General features: G+C 35.5%; 1 pseudogene; it reads right to left on the bottom strand.

Moving 5' to 3' along the window:
- Positions 1-8,868: 8,868 nt before the first annotated feature.
- Positions 8,869-9,530, bottom strand: LOC140515675 (charged multivesicular body protein 1B2-like; annotated as a pseudogene).
- Positions 9,531-17,288: the final 7,758 nt, after the last annotated feature.

Below are 17,288 nucleotides of genomic sequence, written 5' to 3'. Positions count from 1 at the left end.
CCAAGTGGTGTCTGAAGGCCAGAGGACTTATTCCTCATTCATTCGTACCTATTTTTATTATTTCCCTCCATATTTAAGATCTTTTTTAAATCTGAATGTGTTTTCTTATTTTACCTTATTCTTTAAAATATCTTTTTGCGTAGTTGATTAGGATAGAATTTAAACTGTAAATGATCTTCAGTAAGATTGTTGTTTTTATTTTAATGGCACAGATTGAAGTAAACTTTCCTCCAGCTATTAGCTTGTTTTATATGTCACTGAGGAACACTTTGTAACAGAATCTGTGCAAGTGTTTCCCAAGCTTTGGTAGATTGCTCTCCACATATCTTTTTTTTTTTTTAATCTTTTTGATGTTGTTTTGAGGGAGATTTTCCTTTATGTTACTGCCTCTTGAAAATGCTGTTGATTTTGGGGGATGATTTTGTAGCCTGAAACTTTGCTGAAGCTATTAGTTGTTTCAATGAGCATCTTTGCTGATTATCTAGTATTTTCTTAGTAAAATGTTGTATTATCAAGTAGTTTCATCTAGTCTTGGCTTGTCTATTTACCATTCATTTATTTCCCTTGTCTGATTTCCTTTGCTAGAATTTCTAGAATTATATAAAATAATAGAGGGGAAAGTGAATATTCTTGCTTTACTCCTTTATTTATTGGGAGAACTGCTACTGTTTCTGCTTACCATATGATATTTGGTTTGGGTTTTATATAGATTCTTTTTATGATATTAAATATGATCCCTCCATTCTGTAGGCATAAAGACAGAGTATTGTCTTTAAAAAGGAAGAAAAAATTCCTAATTCAGAAAAAAGCAACAGTAGAAACATAAATCAGGAGGAAAATATAAAGCTAACTCCTATAACTTTAAATGGGAGGGGGGGGGGGATTGGAGCCAAGATAGTAGAGTGAGAGCAACTGCTCACCTAAGCTCTTAGACAAACTCCTTCAGATACCTCTAGAAAGAGAACTGACCAAATTTTGGAGGTGCAGAATCCAATAGGAGACAGACTGTGGCAGATTCACAGACCAGGACAGACTGAAAGGTCGATGGAAAGGACCTGTTCTGTAGGGGTGAGCCCACAGCACACGGCACAGCACATCTTGCTGTAGCACATCTGAACAGGAAACCCCCAGGGATGGCCTGAGCCAGGGGGAGCACGGCAGAACCCCTGACTGGCAGCCCAGGGTGGGAGACCAGTGGAACCAAATGAGTGACAGCCTCTGAGCCCCATGTATCAGCCACAGTGGCTCCTGAGACTTTCAGCCCACAGATTAAACATCTGTAAGTCACCTACATGAACTTCTGGGAGCCAAAATGGTGGAGTGATCAGTAAATGTTCTCTCCCCCTCCCCTTGTTGACCTAGAAAGAACCATAAAATATTTCCCCAGAAAAATCCTGAATCAATGGGATCAGCAGAAGGGGCAAACAGTCTCGTAGCTCCTGAGGCTAGGAAAATAGCTAAGGAGGATTCCTCTTACTGTGGTGGAGGCAAACCAGGAGGCAGGGGTGCGGTGTGGGGTGGAAACTCACACTAGGACCCAGGTGTGCCTAAGCACTCCAGGTGAAACTGGAAGACAATAAGGCAGCAAGGATCACCAAGTACTGAGCCTGCCTTTGCTCTAGCTCAGCTGAGGAGATCTCCAGGGACCAGATAACCCCTCTGCACACTTAACAAGCTAGCCCCAAGGTTGATCTGGGGAAACACAAAATAAAAAGAAAAAAAGGCACCTGCCCTTAGCTTTTTCACACTAGTCAGTTCAACACCAGGTTCTCCAGCTTCAATTGAAGGAGTCAGAGACCACAACACACAAAGCCTCACCATCATGAGCAAGAAGTAAAGGAGGAAAGAAAAGACCATAGAATCTTTCTATGGGGACAGGGACCAAAACACGAATACCAAAGAGGTCAGTACTGAGACCATACTCCCATCTGAAACTTCAGAAGGGGCTATGAACTGCTCCCATTCACAAACAACTCTCCTGGAAGAGCTGAAGGCGGAAATAGAAGAAAAACTGGCCAATGATTTTAAGTATGAAAAAAGAATTCACTGAAGAGAACAGCTCCTTAAAAAGGAAAATTGAACAAATGGAAAAGAAAGTACAAAAAGTAATTGGACAAAATAATACCTTAAAAAGAATAATTGGACAGATGGAAAAGGAGATTCAAAAGTTAACTGAAGAAAACAATTTGATAAAAATTAGAACTAGGCAAGTCAAAACTAAAAGATTGGAGCAGAATATATTGTGCTTCAGCTGATGTAAGAAAAGCAGGGGTAGCAATCCTAATCTCAAACAAAGCAAAAGCAGAAATAGATCTAATCAAAAGAGGTAAGGAAGGAAACTATAGCCTGCTATAAGGCACCATAGAGAAGGAAGCAATACCATTACTGAATAAATATGCTCCAAATTCTTACAGGAGAGGTTGGGGGAGTTGCAGGAAGAAACTGACAGCAAAACTATACTAATGGGGGACCTCAAACTCCCCCTCTCTGAACTTGATAGATCCAACCTCAAAATAAACAAGAAAGAAGTTAAGGAGGTTAATAAAACTCTAGATAAGGTAGATATGATAGATTTCTGGAGAAAATTTAATGGAGAAAGAAATGATTATATGTCTTTCTCAGCAGTACAAGGCACATATACAAAAATAGACTCTATGGGCAAAAATATGCTCTAAGGCATAAAATCCTCACAGTCCAGTGGAGAAAGGCAGAGATAGACAATGCATCCTTCTCAGATCATAATGCAATAAAAATTTTGCAATACATGCAATAAAAGGCCATGGAAACATGAAGCAAAAATTAATTGGAAACTAACATAATCTAATCCTAAAGAAGGAGTGGGTTAAACAACAAATCATAGAAATAATAGACAACTTCATTCTAGAGAATGGCAATAATGAGACAACCTACCAAATCTTATGGGATACTGCAAAAGCAGTTCTTAGGGGAACTTTTATATCTTTGAATGCCTACATAAATAAAATAAAGAGGAGATCAATCACTTGGGCATGCAGCTGAAAAAGCTAGAAAAAGAACAAATTGAAAATCCCCAAGTAAATACCAAATTAGAAATACTGAAAACCAAAGGAGAGTTTAGTAAAACTGAAATTAAGAAAACTATTGAACTAATAAATAAAATAGTTGGTTTTATGAAAAAACTAATAAAATTGATAAACCTTTCATCAATTTGATTTTAAAAAAAGAAAGAAGAAAACCAAATTCCAGTATCAAAAATGAAAGGGGTAAACTCACCTCCAATGAGGAGGGAATTAAAACAATAATTAGAAATTACTTTGCCCAACTTTATGCCCATAAATTCAACAATCTAAATGAGATGGATGAGTATTTTTAAAAATATAAATTGCCCAGATGAACAGAAAAGGAAGTTGAATACTTAAAGAACCCCATCTCAGAAAAAGAAATTGAACAAGTCATCCATGAAATCTCTAGGAAAAAATCTCCAGGGCCAGATGGATTTAGAAGTGAATTCTATCAATCATTTAAAGAACAGTTAATTCCAGTACTATATAGACTATTTGAGAAATTGGGGAAGAAGGAGTCCTCCCAAATTCTTTTTATGATACAAACATGGTGTTGATGCCTAAAGCAGGAAGAGACAAAACAGAGAAAGAAAATTATAGACCAAATTCTCTTATGAATATAGATGCAAAAATTTTAAATAAGATTTTAGCAAAAATAATAAAGCAAATAATCATGAGAATAATACATTATGATCAGGTAGGATTTATATAAGGAATGCAGGGCTGGTTCAATATTAAGAAAACTATTAGCATTATTGATCATATCAAAAACAAACCTAACAAAAACTACATGATTATCTCAATAGATGCAGAAAAAGCTTTTGACAAAATACAACACCCATTCCTATTGTAAACACTGGAGAGCATAAGAATAAAGGGAAGTTTCCATAAAATAATAAGCAACATCTCCCTAAACCTTCAGCACGCATTATATTCAATGGAGATAAGCTAGATGCATTTCCAATAAGATGAGGGGTGAAACAAGGATGTCCATTATCACCACTATTATTCCGTAATAATTAATTTTCTAGTACCATAGCACTGGAAATATTAGCTATAGCAATTAGTGAAGATAAAGAAATTGAAGGAATTAGAATAGGCAAAGAAGAAACTAGGTTATCACTCTTTGCAGATATATGATGATATACTTGGAGAATCCCAGAGATTCAAGTAAAAAACTAGTTGAAATAATAAACAACTTTGGCAAAGTTGCAGGTTACAAAATAAAGCCACACAAATCTTCTGCATTTCTATATATTAGTAACAAAATCCAACAGCAAGAGATAGAAGGAGAAATCCCATTTAAAGCTACAGTAGACACTATAAAATATCTGGGCATCTACCTGCCAAAACAAACCCAGGGACTGTATGAACACAATTACAAGACACTTTTTGCTCAAATAAACTCAGATCTAAGTAAGTGGAAAAACATCAGTTGATCATGCATAGGCTGAGGCAATGTAACAAAAATGACAATTCTACCTAAAGTAATTTACTTATTTAGTGCAATACCAAATTAAACTATCAGGTAATTATTTTCTAGAGCTGGAAAAAATAATATCACAATTCACCTGGAAGAACAAAAGGTCCAGAATATCAACGGGACTAATGAAAAGAAATGCTAGGGAAGGTGGCCTAGTGCTACCAGATCTCAAATTGTATTATAAAGCAGCATTTATCAGAACCACTTGGTACTGGCTAAGAAACAGAAGGGTACACAAGTGGAATATGCTAGGTACTCAAGACACAGTAGACAATGAATATAGCAATCTACTGTTTGATAAACCCAAGGATCCCAGCTTCTGGGATAAGAACTCACTGTCTGACAAAAATTGGTGGGAAAACTGGATAACAGTTAGAAACTAGGCATAGACCAATGCCTGACACTGTACACAAGAATAAAATCCAAATGGGTACATGATCTAGGTATAAAGATCGATTCTATGGACAAATTGGAGGAGCAAGAAATAGTGTATTTATCAGATTTATGAGGAAGGGAAGAATTTTTGACTAAAGGAGAGATAGATAACATTATGAAGTGCAAGATGGATAATTTTGATTACATTGAACTGAAAAGTTTTTGCACAACCAAACCCGATGAAACCAAGATTAGAAGGGAAGCAGAAAACTGGGAAAGAATTTTTGCAGCTAGTATCTGTAATAAAGGCCTCATTTCTAGACTATATAGAGAATGAGTCAAATGTACAACAATACAAGTCATTCCCCAATTGATAAATGGTCAAAGGATATGAATAGGCAGTTTTCAGAGGAAGAAATTAAAGGTATCTATAGTCATATGAAAAAATGCTCTAAATCACTATTGATTAGAAAGATGCAAATCAAAACAACTCTGATTTACCACATCACACCTATCAGATTGGCAAACATGACAGAACAGGAAGATGACAAATCGTGGAGAGGATGTGGGAGAGTTGGAACATTAATTCACTGTTGGTGGAGCTGTGAGCTGATCCAACCATTCTGGAGAGCAATTTGGAACTATGCCCAAAGAGATACAAATATATCCAGCAAGCGACCCAGCAATGTCACTTCTAGGACTCTATCCCCAAGAGATCATAAAAAATGGGAAATGTTCCCATACATACAAAAATATTTATAACAGCCCTCTTTGTGGTGGCCAAAAACTGGAAATCAAGGGGATGCCCATCATTTGTGGAATGGCTAAATAAATTATGGTATTTGAATGTAATGAACAGGAAGACTTCAGAGAGGCCTGGAAAGACTTATATGATCTGATGCTGAGTGAAAGGAGCAGAATTGGGAGAACTTTGTGCACAGCACCAACCACAGTGTGCTAGAGGTTTTCTGGTAGACTTGGAACTTCATTGCAATGCAAGGACTTTAAAAAATTCCCAATGGTCTTTTAAGACCAAATGCATTCCACATCCAGAGAAAGAGTTATGGAATTCAATCAGAGAATGTAGCAGATCATTTTTTTCCTGTATTATGTTTTGATTTCTTATATGATTTCTCCTATTCATTATAATTCTTCTATACAGCATGACTATAGTGAAAATAGGTTTAATAAGAATGTATGTGTAGAACCTATGTAAAATTGTATGCCATTTAGGAGATGGAGTGGGAATGGAGGGGAGGAAAATCTAAGTTATATGGTAGTGATTGTAGCACACTGAAAATAAATAAAATTAATATCAAAAATTTTGAATGGATCAGACAATACGATGAAATTTTTAAAAATCACCTGATAAAATGGATAAGAAAACCAAACTCTATAATATATTGTTAAAAGAAACATATCCTAAATGCAAAAGCATAAGAAGAATTAAGAAGAAGGGCTAGAACAAAACTTACCATGCATCAGATAAATTTAGAAAAGCAGGGACTGCAGTTCTACTTTGCTTTTTTGTTGTTTTTTTTTTAATATAAATGATTATTGTACTTTAAGTTTTGGGGGTATTTATTGCACTTATTTTTATTATGGCTAATAATGTTGGTTATTTTTCTAATGTTGAATCATCATTGCTTCCCTGATATAAAATAACCCAGCCTTGTTGAATGATTTCCTGGATGAATTGCTATAGTCTGTTTGGCTGCACTTTATTTAAAAATTTAGATTGATTGTCATAACATGTTGGATTGTAGTTTTTCTGTCCTGTATCCTTCCCTGGTTTTGGTATAAGAACTGTATTTGTGTCATATAAGAAGTTTGGTAGAGTATTTTTCTTTCAGGTTTTGAAAATAATTTCCATTGTATTGGTATTAATTGTTCTTAAAAAGTGTTATAAAATTTTTCTGTAAATCCACAAGAACTAGGAGATTTATCTTTGATTGTTCTTTTTTGAGCAATTTCTATTTCTATTTTCCATACCTATTTAGTTTTCTTTTAATTTGAGTGTGTTATATTTTTGAAGGTAATCAATTTCTTTTGTGCTCTCAATTTTGTTAGCATATAACTTTGTGCGGTAGGTTTTGATAATCTTTTTATTTCTTCTCCTTTTGTTGTGATTTTGCCTAATTCATTCTCTGTTGATTTTCTGCTACTTATTAATCAAGTTGCTAAAAGATTATTATTTTTTTAGCCTTTTCAAAGAACCAGCTTTTAATTTTATAATTTATATAGTCTTTTGGTGGGGGCACACGAGGGCAGGGAGACAGCAAGGTGGCACAGTAATTAGAATGCCCAGCCTTGAGTCAGGAAGACTCATTTTCATGAGTTCTAATCTGGCCTCAGACACTTACTAGCTGTGACCCTGGGCAAGTCAGTTAACACTGTTTGTCTCAGTTTCCTCATCTTTACAAAAAGCTAAGGAAGGAAATGGTAAACTTCACCAGTATTTTTGCTAAGAAAACTCCAGATGGAACAACACAGTTTCTGGTATCTACTTGTTATATTTCTATTCTAAGTTTCAATATCATTTTTTCTGCTTATTTGGAGTTTGGTTATTTTGAAGGTATATGTGCTTGGAAGCCCTCTATTTCATTAAAATTCCATTTTCCCCCATGAAGTATTATACTATGTTTTGCTGGGTAGGTGATTATTGATTTTAATCCTATCTGCTTTGACCTCTGGAATACTATATTCCATGCCCTTTCGATCCCTTAGAGTCAAAGCTGCTAAATCCTGTGTTATCCTGATTGTGTTTCCACAGTTCTTGAATTGTTTCTTTCTGACTGCTTGTACTATTTTCTCCTTGAGCTGGGCACTCTGAAATTTGGCTCCAATATTCCTAGGAATTTTCCTTTTGGGATCTCTTTCAGGAAGTGATTGGTGACTTCTTTCTATTTCTATTTTACCCTCTAGTTCTAGAATATCAGGGCAATTTTCCTTGATAATTTCTTGAAAGATGATGTCTAGGTTCTGTTTTTGATTATGGCTTTCAGAAAGCCCAATAATTTTAAAATTATCTCTCCTAGATCTATTTTCCAGGTCAGTTGTTTTTCCATTGAGATACCTCACATTGTCTTCTATTTTTTCATTCTTTTGGTTTTGTTTTATAATTTCTTGATTTCTCCTAAACTCATTAGTTTCCATTTGCTCCATTCTAATATTTTTTTCTCAATTTTATCATTTCATTGGAGAGAGAAGTATGGAAGTCCAGATATGACTGTGAGTTAACCACTATCTAGATCTTGCAAACAGCAAATTTGAATGGGTCTTAATCTTTCCAGCAAATGAAGTAATGTGTCATTTTTTCTAGTTGATAATGGGTGAAAATGATTATTTCATGAAGATTTTAGAGAACACGCAAATACACATACACACACAGACAATAAAAGTCAGAATATGGTGTGAAAATGCTTATGGTAATTTAAGCTTAAAATTTGAAAACAGACTAAAAGCAGACTAACATGCACGCAGTACTGTTCATCCCAAAATGGGGAATGATGTGTATTGGGCTATGTGAGTCAATAAGAGACAGAGAGAAAAAGAGAGAGAGAGAGAGAGAGAGAGAGAGAGAGAGAGAGAGAGAGAGAGAGAGATTCCCTTGCCCTATTCCATTCCTACTTTAAAAAAATCTCAGTTCTGTGGAGATAAAAAGAACATGTGATTTAAAATGTTTCAGCTTAATAAGTAATTCTAAACAGGAGATGAAGTATTGTGGTACTAAAATTTTGACTCAGTGTTTAAAAGATGTTTCAAAAAGAATGAGTTAAACTCTAGTGTCAACTTACTTATAAAAGCTATCTTTCACATTTCAACCTCTACTGTTCAGAATCACAAAATCCTATAAGAATGAAAGCTCCCTCAAACTTCTTATCATATTTGTAAAGAACTACAAGCCCAAAGTATCTTATTCTACCAAGAGTATTCCATAGATATCTACATACACACACACACACACACACACACACGCACACAAGGTTTCAGAAGTAAGTGTAGTGAACAGCAGCATCAAGTTCTTTGTGTTACACTTGATCCCAGAGATGGGAAAGTCTCTGTGATAATTCATCCTGTTCTGTTGAAGCAACACTTGTGCCAACAGAACCAGTCTGACCCTGTGGGAGCTCCATGTTGAGATCAAAGCTGGCTTCATCTGCCATTTCTTCAAGGAGCTTACGTGCTTGCTTTCATGGAGTTTTTAGGGTTGTAGTGCTGCTCATAGTGTCTTCCATTTGTTGTGTCTGAACCTCTAATGTTTCAAACTGGTGTTCAAACTTGTCTGTTAAGGCAAATATCTTCTCAAGGTTCATGCTCCTCAATGTAGCATCCACAGATTTAACTACACCTGCCATTGATTTAGTTACCTTGCCCATTGTCATGGCTGTCTGAACTCTAGCTGCCACAGCATCCACTAGGGTACTCATTCTCAAAAAATTAATTGCTTGGTTTTTTTGCTGGATTGCATTTTCAGCATGTATTTGTGCAACTTCTGTATTGCCCTTCTGAATGGTCTTTTTAATCTTGGTCTTTTCAGCATTTTCTTCTTTATCACCTTTTTTGGCATTCTTATTAAGCTCTTTGGCAGCAAACTTCAGGTTAAACAGGTGTTTTTCCATGTTCGACATGCTCCAGTCATTTCACCTGGAGGTGCTCATGGGTAGCTTGGAGGAACTGGAGCTGTGCCAGCCGAAGGCTGCAAGTCACTAGAGCTCCCTTGCTTCCTCTCCCTTTCTAATTTTTAAAGAATTATTTTCTTCAGTGAGCTTTTGGACCTCTTTTTCCATTTGATCCATTCTGCTTTTTAGGGCATTCTTTTCCTCAGTGGCTTTTTGGATCTCTGAATCCAATTCATATTTTTCTTAGAGGCTTTGGATGTAGGAGCTTTGGCTGTGTTATCTTCTTCTGGATGTATGTTTTGTTCTTCCTTGTCACCAATGACATAAGAAAATACCTCTTTACAGAGATAGTAAGAATCTATAGTCTGTTTTCTTTTTCCCTGTTTGCTCATTTTCCCAGCCAGTTAACTTGACTTTTGAGCTTTGTTAAGTGGAGATCCACAGAAGCAGCCTCCACTTCAGCAGTGGCCACAGTTGCCCTGGGGCTGGGGCTGGGGCTGGGACTGGGACTCGGCCAGGGATGGGGCTGGGGCTGGACCACACTCCCTGCTCAGCCTGGTGAGAGACTTTTTCCACTGACCTTTGAAGCTGTCTTTAGCATTTGTAGACTGAGAAATCTGGAATCCACAACAACCTCCTGCAATTCAGTCTCCTAAGGCCTATTCTTGCTCTGTCTGAGCTGTGCTCCACTCCCAGTCAGCTGTGCTGCACTCTCAGCCAACTGTGCTCTGGTCCCAGCCAGATGTGATAGTCCCTTCCTGTCAACTTTTCAGATTGTCTTGGCCTGGCAATTTGCTTCAGTCTGTCATTTTGTGGTTTCTGCTACTTTAGAGTTTGTTTAGAGTCATTTTTACAAGTTTTTGAGCCATTTGAGGGGAGAGCTCTAGCTGATCTTTGCTTCTACTCTGTCATCTTAGCTACATCCCCTATTTCTGCTTTTTTATATTATTTGCAATATACTTATTCCCTGACACACAGTAAATTTTTTTCTCTAAAATCTCCATGTAGTGCTAATAAATGCATGGTGGTCATGTGTGTGTGTGTGTGTGTGTGTGTGTGTGTGTCTGTGTGTATGTGTATCCATTTAGAAGATGCCATATTGAAACATACTATTTCATTTTTTTTCTTTCTTGTGATTTTTCCCTATTTCTCTGATTCTTCTTTCACAATGTGCCTAACATGGAAATATGTTTAACATGATTGCACATGTATAACTTAAGCAAATTGCTTGCTGTCTTGGGGACGGTGGAAGGAGAAGAATTTAGAACTTAAAATCATATAAAAATGAATGTTGCAAACTATCTTTACATGTAATTGGAAAAATTAAAATACTCTTTCCAAAAATATTATGAAGAAGATACCATAAATCTTTTTAGTCTTAGTTTATGTAGCAGTTTGTTCATCTTTCTATTAGACTTGCACAGATCTGAGAGGAGGTCATATAAGTCTATAAATATTATTGTGTTGCTATCTAAATCTTATTGTGATTCAGCTAATTTTTTTCCTTTTAGAATTTGAATGCTAAAGCATTTGGAGCATATCAGGTTAATATTAATAGCAGTTTGTTGTTTATGCTTCTTTTCAGCATAATGTAATTTCATTGTTTATTTCTATTTCTTGTGTGCCTTTTTGTTTTTGCCTTCTCTGTTGGCATGATTTTGATTCATTTTTTTAAAAATTCACCTGATGGATAATAAATTTTGTTCCTCCTCTTCATTTTTCTTCTCTGTTTTTGCTTTTTTATGTTTCTTGTAAGCAGAAATTGGTGGGCTCTTGTTTTCTTATACAGTCTGTAACTTTTAAACTTTTTTATTGAATCATTTAATCCATTTACATTTGAAGTTGTGAGAATTAGGTTTATGTTTTCCTTTGTGTGTGTGTGTGTGTGTGTGTGTGTGTGTGTTTACAGTATTGCCTTTTTTCAGAAGTGGGATTTATTCTTGTTCCTCTTTCTCTTTTAAGACATTGCTTTGTCCCCATAGTTGCTTTTGCTGAGTTTACCTTAAAAACAAATCTTTTCCACATACTTCCTTCCCCATACCTTAATTCCTTCTTCCACTCCAGTTTGTCACACCTTGTCTTACTGATTAATTTGTCCTTTTTTCTTTTATATTTAATTTTTTATGTATTTCTTCCCTTCTTTTTTCTCCTTTTTATTGAATTTTTTATTTAATTCAACACTACCCCTTCCCACCTTCCTTGCCCCTCAACTACAACTTTTGTTTTACTTTTCTGCTCTTTTTTCTTAAAAGGGTTTCTTTATTTGTTCTCTTTAGTAATTGTGTTCCCTTTGTGTATTGTCTAAAGTTTTATTGTTTTATTCATGGAAGTTATATGTATATATTCCTTCGTTAGTCTCTTTATGGTCATTATGGAATGAAAGCTTTTAAAATAGTGCCTTCCCTCTAGGAGCTCACAGTTTAATGGGGGAGAAACATCCAAGCATGTACAGACAGGTTATATTCAAAATAAATGAGATACAATCAAGAGAGTGAACACATTAGTTGAGAAGGATTTGGAAGGCTTCCTAAAGAACATGACATTTTAGTTGGGACTTGAAGGAGGCTGGAGAAGAAGAGGGAGACCATTCCAGGCATGAAGGAGAGTCGGAAAAAAATGCCAGGATCTGGGAAGTGGAATGTCTTGTTTGAGGAACAGCAAGGAGGCCAGTTTCACTGGATAAAAAATTGGTAAAGTGAGAAGGAGGAAGAATAATATAAAGGTGGAAGGAGGGGACTAAAGAAGAGCTTTCAATACTAAGCAGAGGATTTTGTATTTGATCCTGGTAGTAATAATTTTGAGTTTTCCCTTCTTTTTTCTGTCGTTACCTTGTGGATCTCCTCTCTCCCCTTTTTTCTGTTGTTCTTTACTCTTAGACGTATCAGTTCTTTTGCTAGGTCACGAGGATAGAAGAACTCACCTGCAATAGAAACTTCTCTTGATCTTGCAATCCAGATCTGCCCTCCTGCTTTCCCCATGATAATTTTCTTTCCTATTTGCTATGGAACCTTTTTTTCTGATTATATGACTTTCCCATTCTTCTGGTTGCCAGTAGGACCCGAACCTCCATATGTGTTCATGGAGACACAACCCTCTGCTCCAAATCCTTGATTTTTATATCATTACAGATTATCTTTCCCACGATGGGAATATTCTTCATTGTGACCCCCTTCCACTGCTCTTTTTGGCTATTTTGATCCTCCCTTTACCATCTCTCCCATTTTCCTGTAGTCTCTCTTCTTACTGGGAGACTACCACAGTTATTAACCTTTTTATTATTTAACATGACTTGATTAGAGTACATCACACATTCCCTTTATTTAAATCTCATCTTCTTTTAAAATTTTATTCACCCTCCCATTCTGTATGTTAGTCCCACAAAAGTCACTGATTCATTTAGAGAGGGAGATTGTGGAGTGTTGACCATAATTTTTCAGGTCTTCTTGACTGATGATGAGGCTCGAGTTTACAAAACATGTTATTTTGAGTTGTATCTGTTAGCTGCTTTTTCTTCAGAATACATTATTCTATTAACTTCTGTGATTTCTGGTTGATGCAGAAGAGTCATGTGATATTTTAATGTCCTTTATATTTGAAAGTCTTTTTCCTGGTTACTTGAAGAATTTGTCATTAAAATTGTTAAATGTAACCACTATGTGGTTTAAAGTTTGAAGCATTAGAATTTTTAAGGCAATCCATTTGTTCTTTTGATTGGCTCTTTGTTTTTTTGTATTCAGGAGTTCTGGGTACTTTTTTATATTATTTATTTCAGTATGCTGTTCAGAATTTTTTTTTCCATATCATGCATGTTCTTCTGGGAGAACTATGACCCTAAAACTGTTTTCTGTTCAGCCTTATCTTTGAAGTCAATGTGTTTTGCTTGTGTAGTTAACATGTGTTTTAACATTATTTCTAATGGCTTTGCTTTTTCCACATTATTCATTTCAGCCTGTGTTCCTAATCAATTATTTACTCTTTTACTTTTTTTGAAGAGACTCATCACCATAGATTTTTTTTTCTAGTTTGCTAATTATTTATGCTGTGTAGTTGATAAATTCTGCCATTTGTTCCATTTTAATGTCATAATTCTGATTTCTCTCACAAACCATTCATGGTCACTCTGCTTCTATGCCAAAGTCGTTGGAGGAATCCACAGAATTATTTTATTAAGTGTTGGTTCATTTTTCTTTGGCCTGAAATATTTATTTAAAGGCGTTTATAGTCATTTAGATGTCTTAGGTTAGGAGGCACATTAGATAGAGTGCCAGGGCTGGAGTCAGGAAGACCTGAGTTCTAGTTTGGCCTTACATACTTATTATCTGTGTAACCGTGGGCAAATCCTTTAACCCACTTTGCCTCAGTTTCCCCATCTGTAACATGAGTTGGAGAAGAAAAAAGCAAATCACTCCACTATCTCTGCCAAGAAAACCCCAAATGGGATTAAAAAAAGTCAGAAATGACAGGAATAACTGAACAATAACAAGATATTTTAGTAGCCATTTTCCCTTCTGTTTTATTATCTTTTATGTTGATTTATTTGTGTTCTAGATTTTAACTAAGTTTTCTTTCTCCTGTCTTAGGTTTTTATCTTTTAAACCTATCTTTGATAGGTTTAGTCTTTACTTCCCTTATTCCCCTATCACTCACTTTTTGACTCCTTCTTCTTAGGTAGTAGGTATCACCTCAAAGGTATTTCAGGCTTCCCTCAGGTTGAGGATTTTGCATTTCACCAGCTTCAATCTCTGTCTCCAGTGATTTCTAGAGGGATATTGGACCTAGTTAGATGTCAGGTCTATTTATTTTAGGCCTAGTACAGCCCCACATGCCTGCCTGTGCCCTGCCTCATTTCCCTATGTTTTTTATTTCTCTGGTTCAGTGTTATTGTCCCAAAAAGAACATGCTCATGCATTACTATGACTCCTCCAGTACTGGTTGAATACTCTGCCAGAATGGGTCTCTGATGGGAGGGAAGGGGTGCTGAGTCAGCACTTTAGGGACTCACGTTCTATGTTGTTAATTTCTATGTTTTTTCTTTGTACTGGAAGAGGATCAATGACATTAGGAACATGATGTCTTGACTTGCAAGTGAATTGGATTGAAGTGAGTCAGGGTTGGGCAAAATCACCAGCCTCAGTCTTTCATCCAGAGATATCTAGGACCAGTGGCAAGGGTGGCCCCAAGGAGCTTACAATCTAAAGGGAGAAGATGATATATAAAGGAAAGATGAAAGAGGCAAAGGGTACAGCCAGAAAAGGGTATGATGTTGGTGGAGTCAAAACCAAGCAGGGCAATTGATGGGAAATATATGTGTGTGTATGTGTGTGTGTGTGATTGTTGTCTTATTAAGCTTCTTGGTGCCTCAACCTGTGGAGACCAGTAATTAGTCTAGTTGTCATTCATAATTCCTCTTTGAGGGAGCTTCTGAGAGATAGCAAAAACTGGAGGGAATGTCTAGTTCTCCATCTTGTTGATGACATTAAAACAGTGTTTCTTATATGATAAGAAATCTGAAAGAAGTAAGTTTTCCTCAAGTTGTATTCTTGACTATCTCAGCACACTGGTTGCAATAATATTAACTATCATTTATATAGCAATTTAAGCTTTTCAAAGCACTTAACATGCTTTAACTCCTTTGTTCCTCATGACAAACCTGTGGCATAAATACTATTCTCACCCTCATTTTATTATTTTTTCATTTTTTTCATCTTTTCTCTTTATATATATATAAAACCTTTATTTATTTTTAACGTTCTACAATCACTACCATAAAACTTAGACTTTTCCCCCCTACTACCCCCAACCATCCTCCTCCCTCCCCAAGAAGGCATACAATTCCATATAGGATCTACACATACATTCCTATTGAATACATTTTCACTATAGTCATGCTGTGTAGAAGAGCTAAAATAAATGGGAGAAATCATATAACAAACCAAAACATTAAATACACACAAAAAAATGATCTGCTGGTCAAAGGATATGAACAGGCAATTTTCAGAGGAAGAAATTAAAGATATCTATAATCATATGAAAAAATGCTCTAAATCACTTTTGATTAGAGAGATGCAAATCAAAACAACTCTGAGGTACCATATCACACCTATCAGATTGGCAAACATGACAGAACAGGAAAATGATAAATGCTGGAGAGGATGTGGGAGAGTTGGAACACTAATTCATTGTTGGTGGAGCTGTGAGTTTATCCAACCATTCTGGAGAGCAATTTGGAACTATGCCCAAAGGGCTACAAAAATGTGCATACCCTTTGACCCAGCAATGTTGCTTCTAGGACCGTATCCCCAAGACATCATAAAAATGATGTTGAGTGAAAGGAGCAGAACCAGGAGAACTTTGTGCACAGCAACTACCACAGCTCAGCATCAGATCACATAAGTCCTTCCAGGCCTCTCTGAAGTCTTCTTGTTCATCATTTCTTATAGCGCAATAGTATTCCATTACATTCATATATCATAATTTATTCAGCCATTCCCCAATTAATGGGCATCCCCTCCAGTTCTTGGCTACCACAAAGAGTGCTGCTATAAATATTTTTGTACATGTGGGACTCTTTCCCATTTTTATGATAGCAAAACTGTACTAATGGGGAACCTCAACCTGTCCCTCTCTGCACTTGATAAATCTAACTTCAAACAAGAAAGAAGTTAAAGAGGTAAATAGAATTCTGGAAAAGTTAGATATGATAGACCTCTGAAGAAAAGTGAATGGGAATAGAAAAGAATGTACCATTTTCTCAGCAATATATTGCACAGACACAAAAACTGATCACGTACTAGGGCATAAAAATCTCACAATCCAGTGCAGAAAGGCAGAGATAATCAATGCATCCTTTTTAGAACATGATGCAATAAAATTTATATATATATATATATATATATATATATATATATATATATATATATATATACACACACACATTTCAATATATAAAATATATAAAGTGCATATATATATGTATATGTATATATTATATGTGTGTATATGTATATATGTACATATATATGTATGTATATATGTGTATATATGTATATGGGTGTATGCATATATATGCATGTGTGGATATATATATATACATATATATATATATATATATATTTATACACGTATATAGTTGTGTGCATGTGTGTGTGTATGTATAGCCAAAGGGCCATGGAAAGATAGACCAAAAATTAATTGGAAACTAAATAATTTAATCCTAAAGAATGAGTGGGTCAAACAACAAATCATAGAAACAATGAATAGCTTCATTCAAAAGAATGACAATAATGAGAGAACCTGCCAAAACTTATGGAATGCAGTGAAAGCAGTTCTTAGGGGAAGTTTCATATCTCAGAATGCTTACTATATAAATAAAATATAGAAAGAGGAGATCAGTGAATTGGGCATGCAACTGAACAAGCTAGAAAAAGAACAAATTGAAAATCCCCAATTAAATACAAAATTAGAAATACTGAAAACCAAAGGAGAGATTAATAAAACTGAAATTAAGAAAACTATTGAAATAATAAATTAAACTAAGAGTTGGTTTTATTAAAAAACAATAAAATAGATAAAGCTTTGATCAGTTTGATTTAAAAGAAAAAGAAAGAAGAAAACCAAATTACCAATATCAAAAATGAAAAGGGTGAACTTACCTCCAATGAAGAAGAAATTAAAACAATAATTAGAAATTACTTTTTCCAATTGTATGTCCATAACTTTGATAATCTAAGTGAAATGGAGGAAGATTTAAAAATATATAAATTGCCC

Source organism: Notamacropus eugenii, chromosome X (assembly GCF_028372415.1).
Source record: "Notamacropus eugenii isolate mMacEug1 chromosome X, mMacEug1.pri_v2, whole genome shotgun sequence".
NCBI lineage: Eukaryota > Metazoa > Chordata > Mammalia > Diprotodontia > Macropodidae > Notamacropus > Notamacropus eugenii.
Note: the sequence above shows the minus strand (reverse complement) of the source record. Positions and strands in the feature narration are given on the sequence as shown.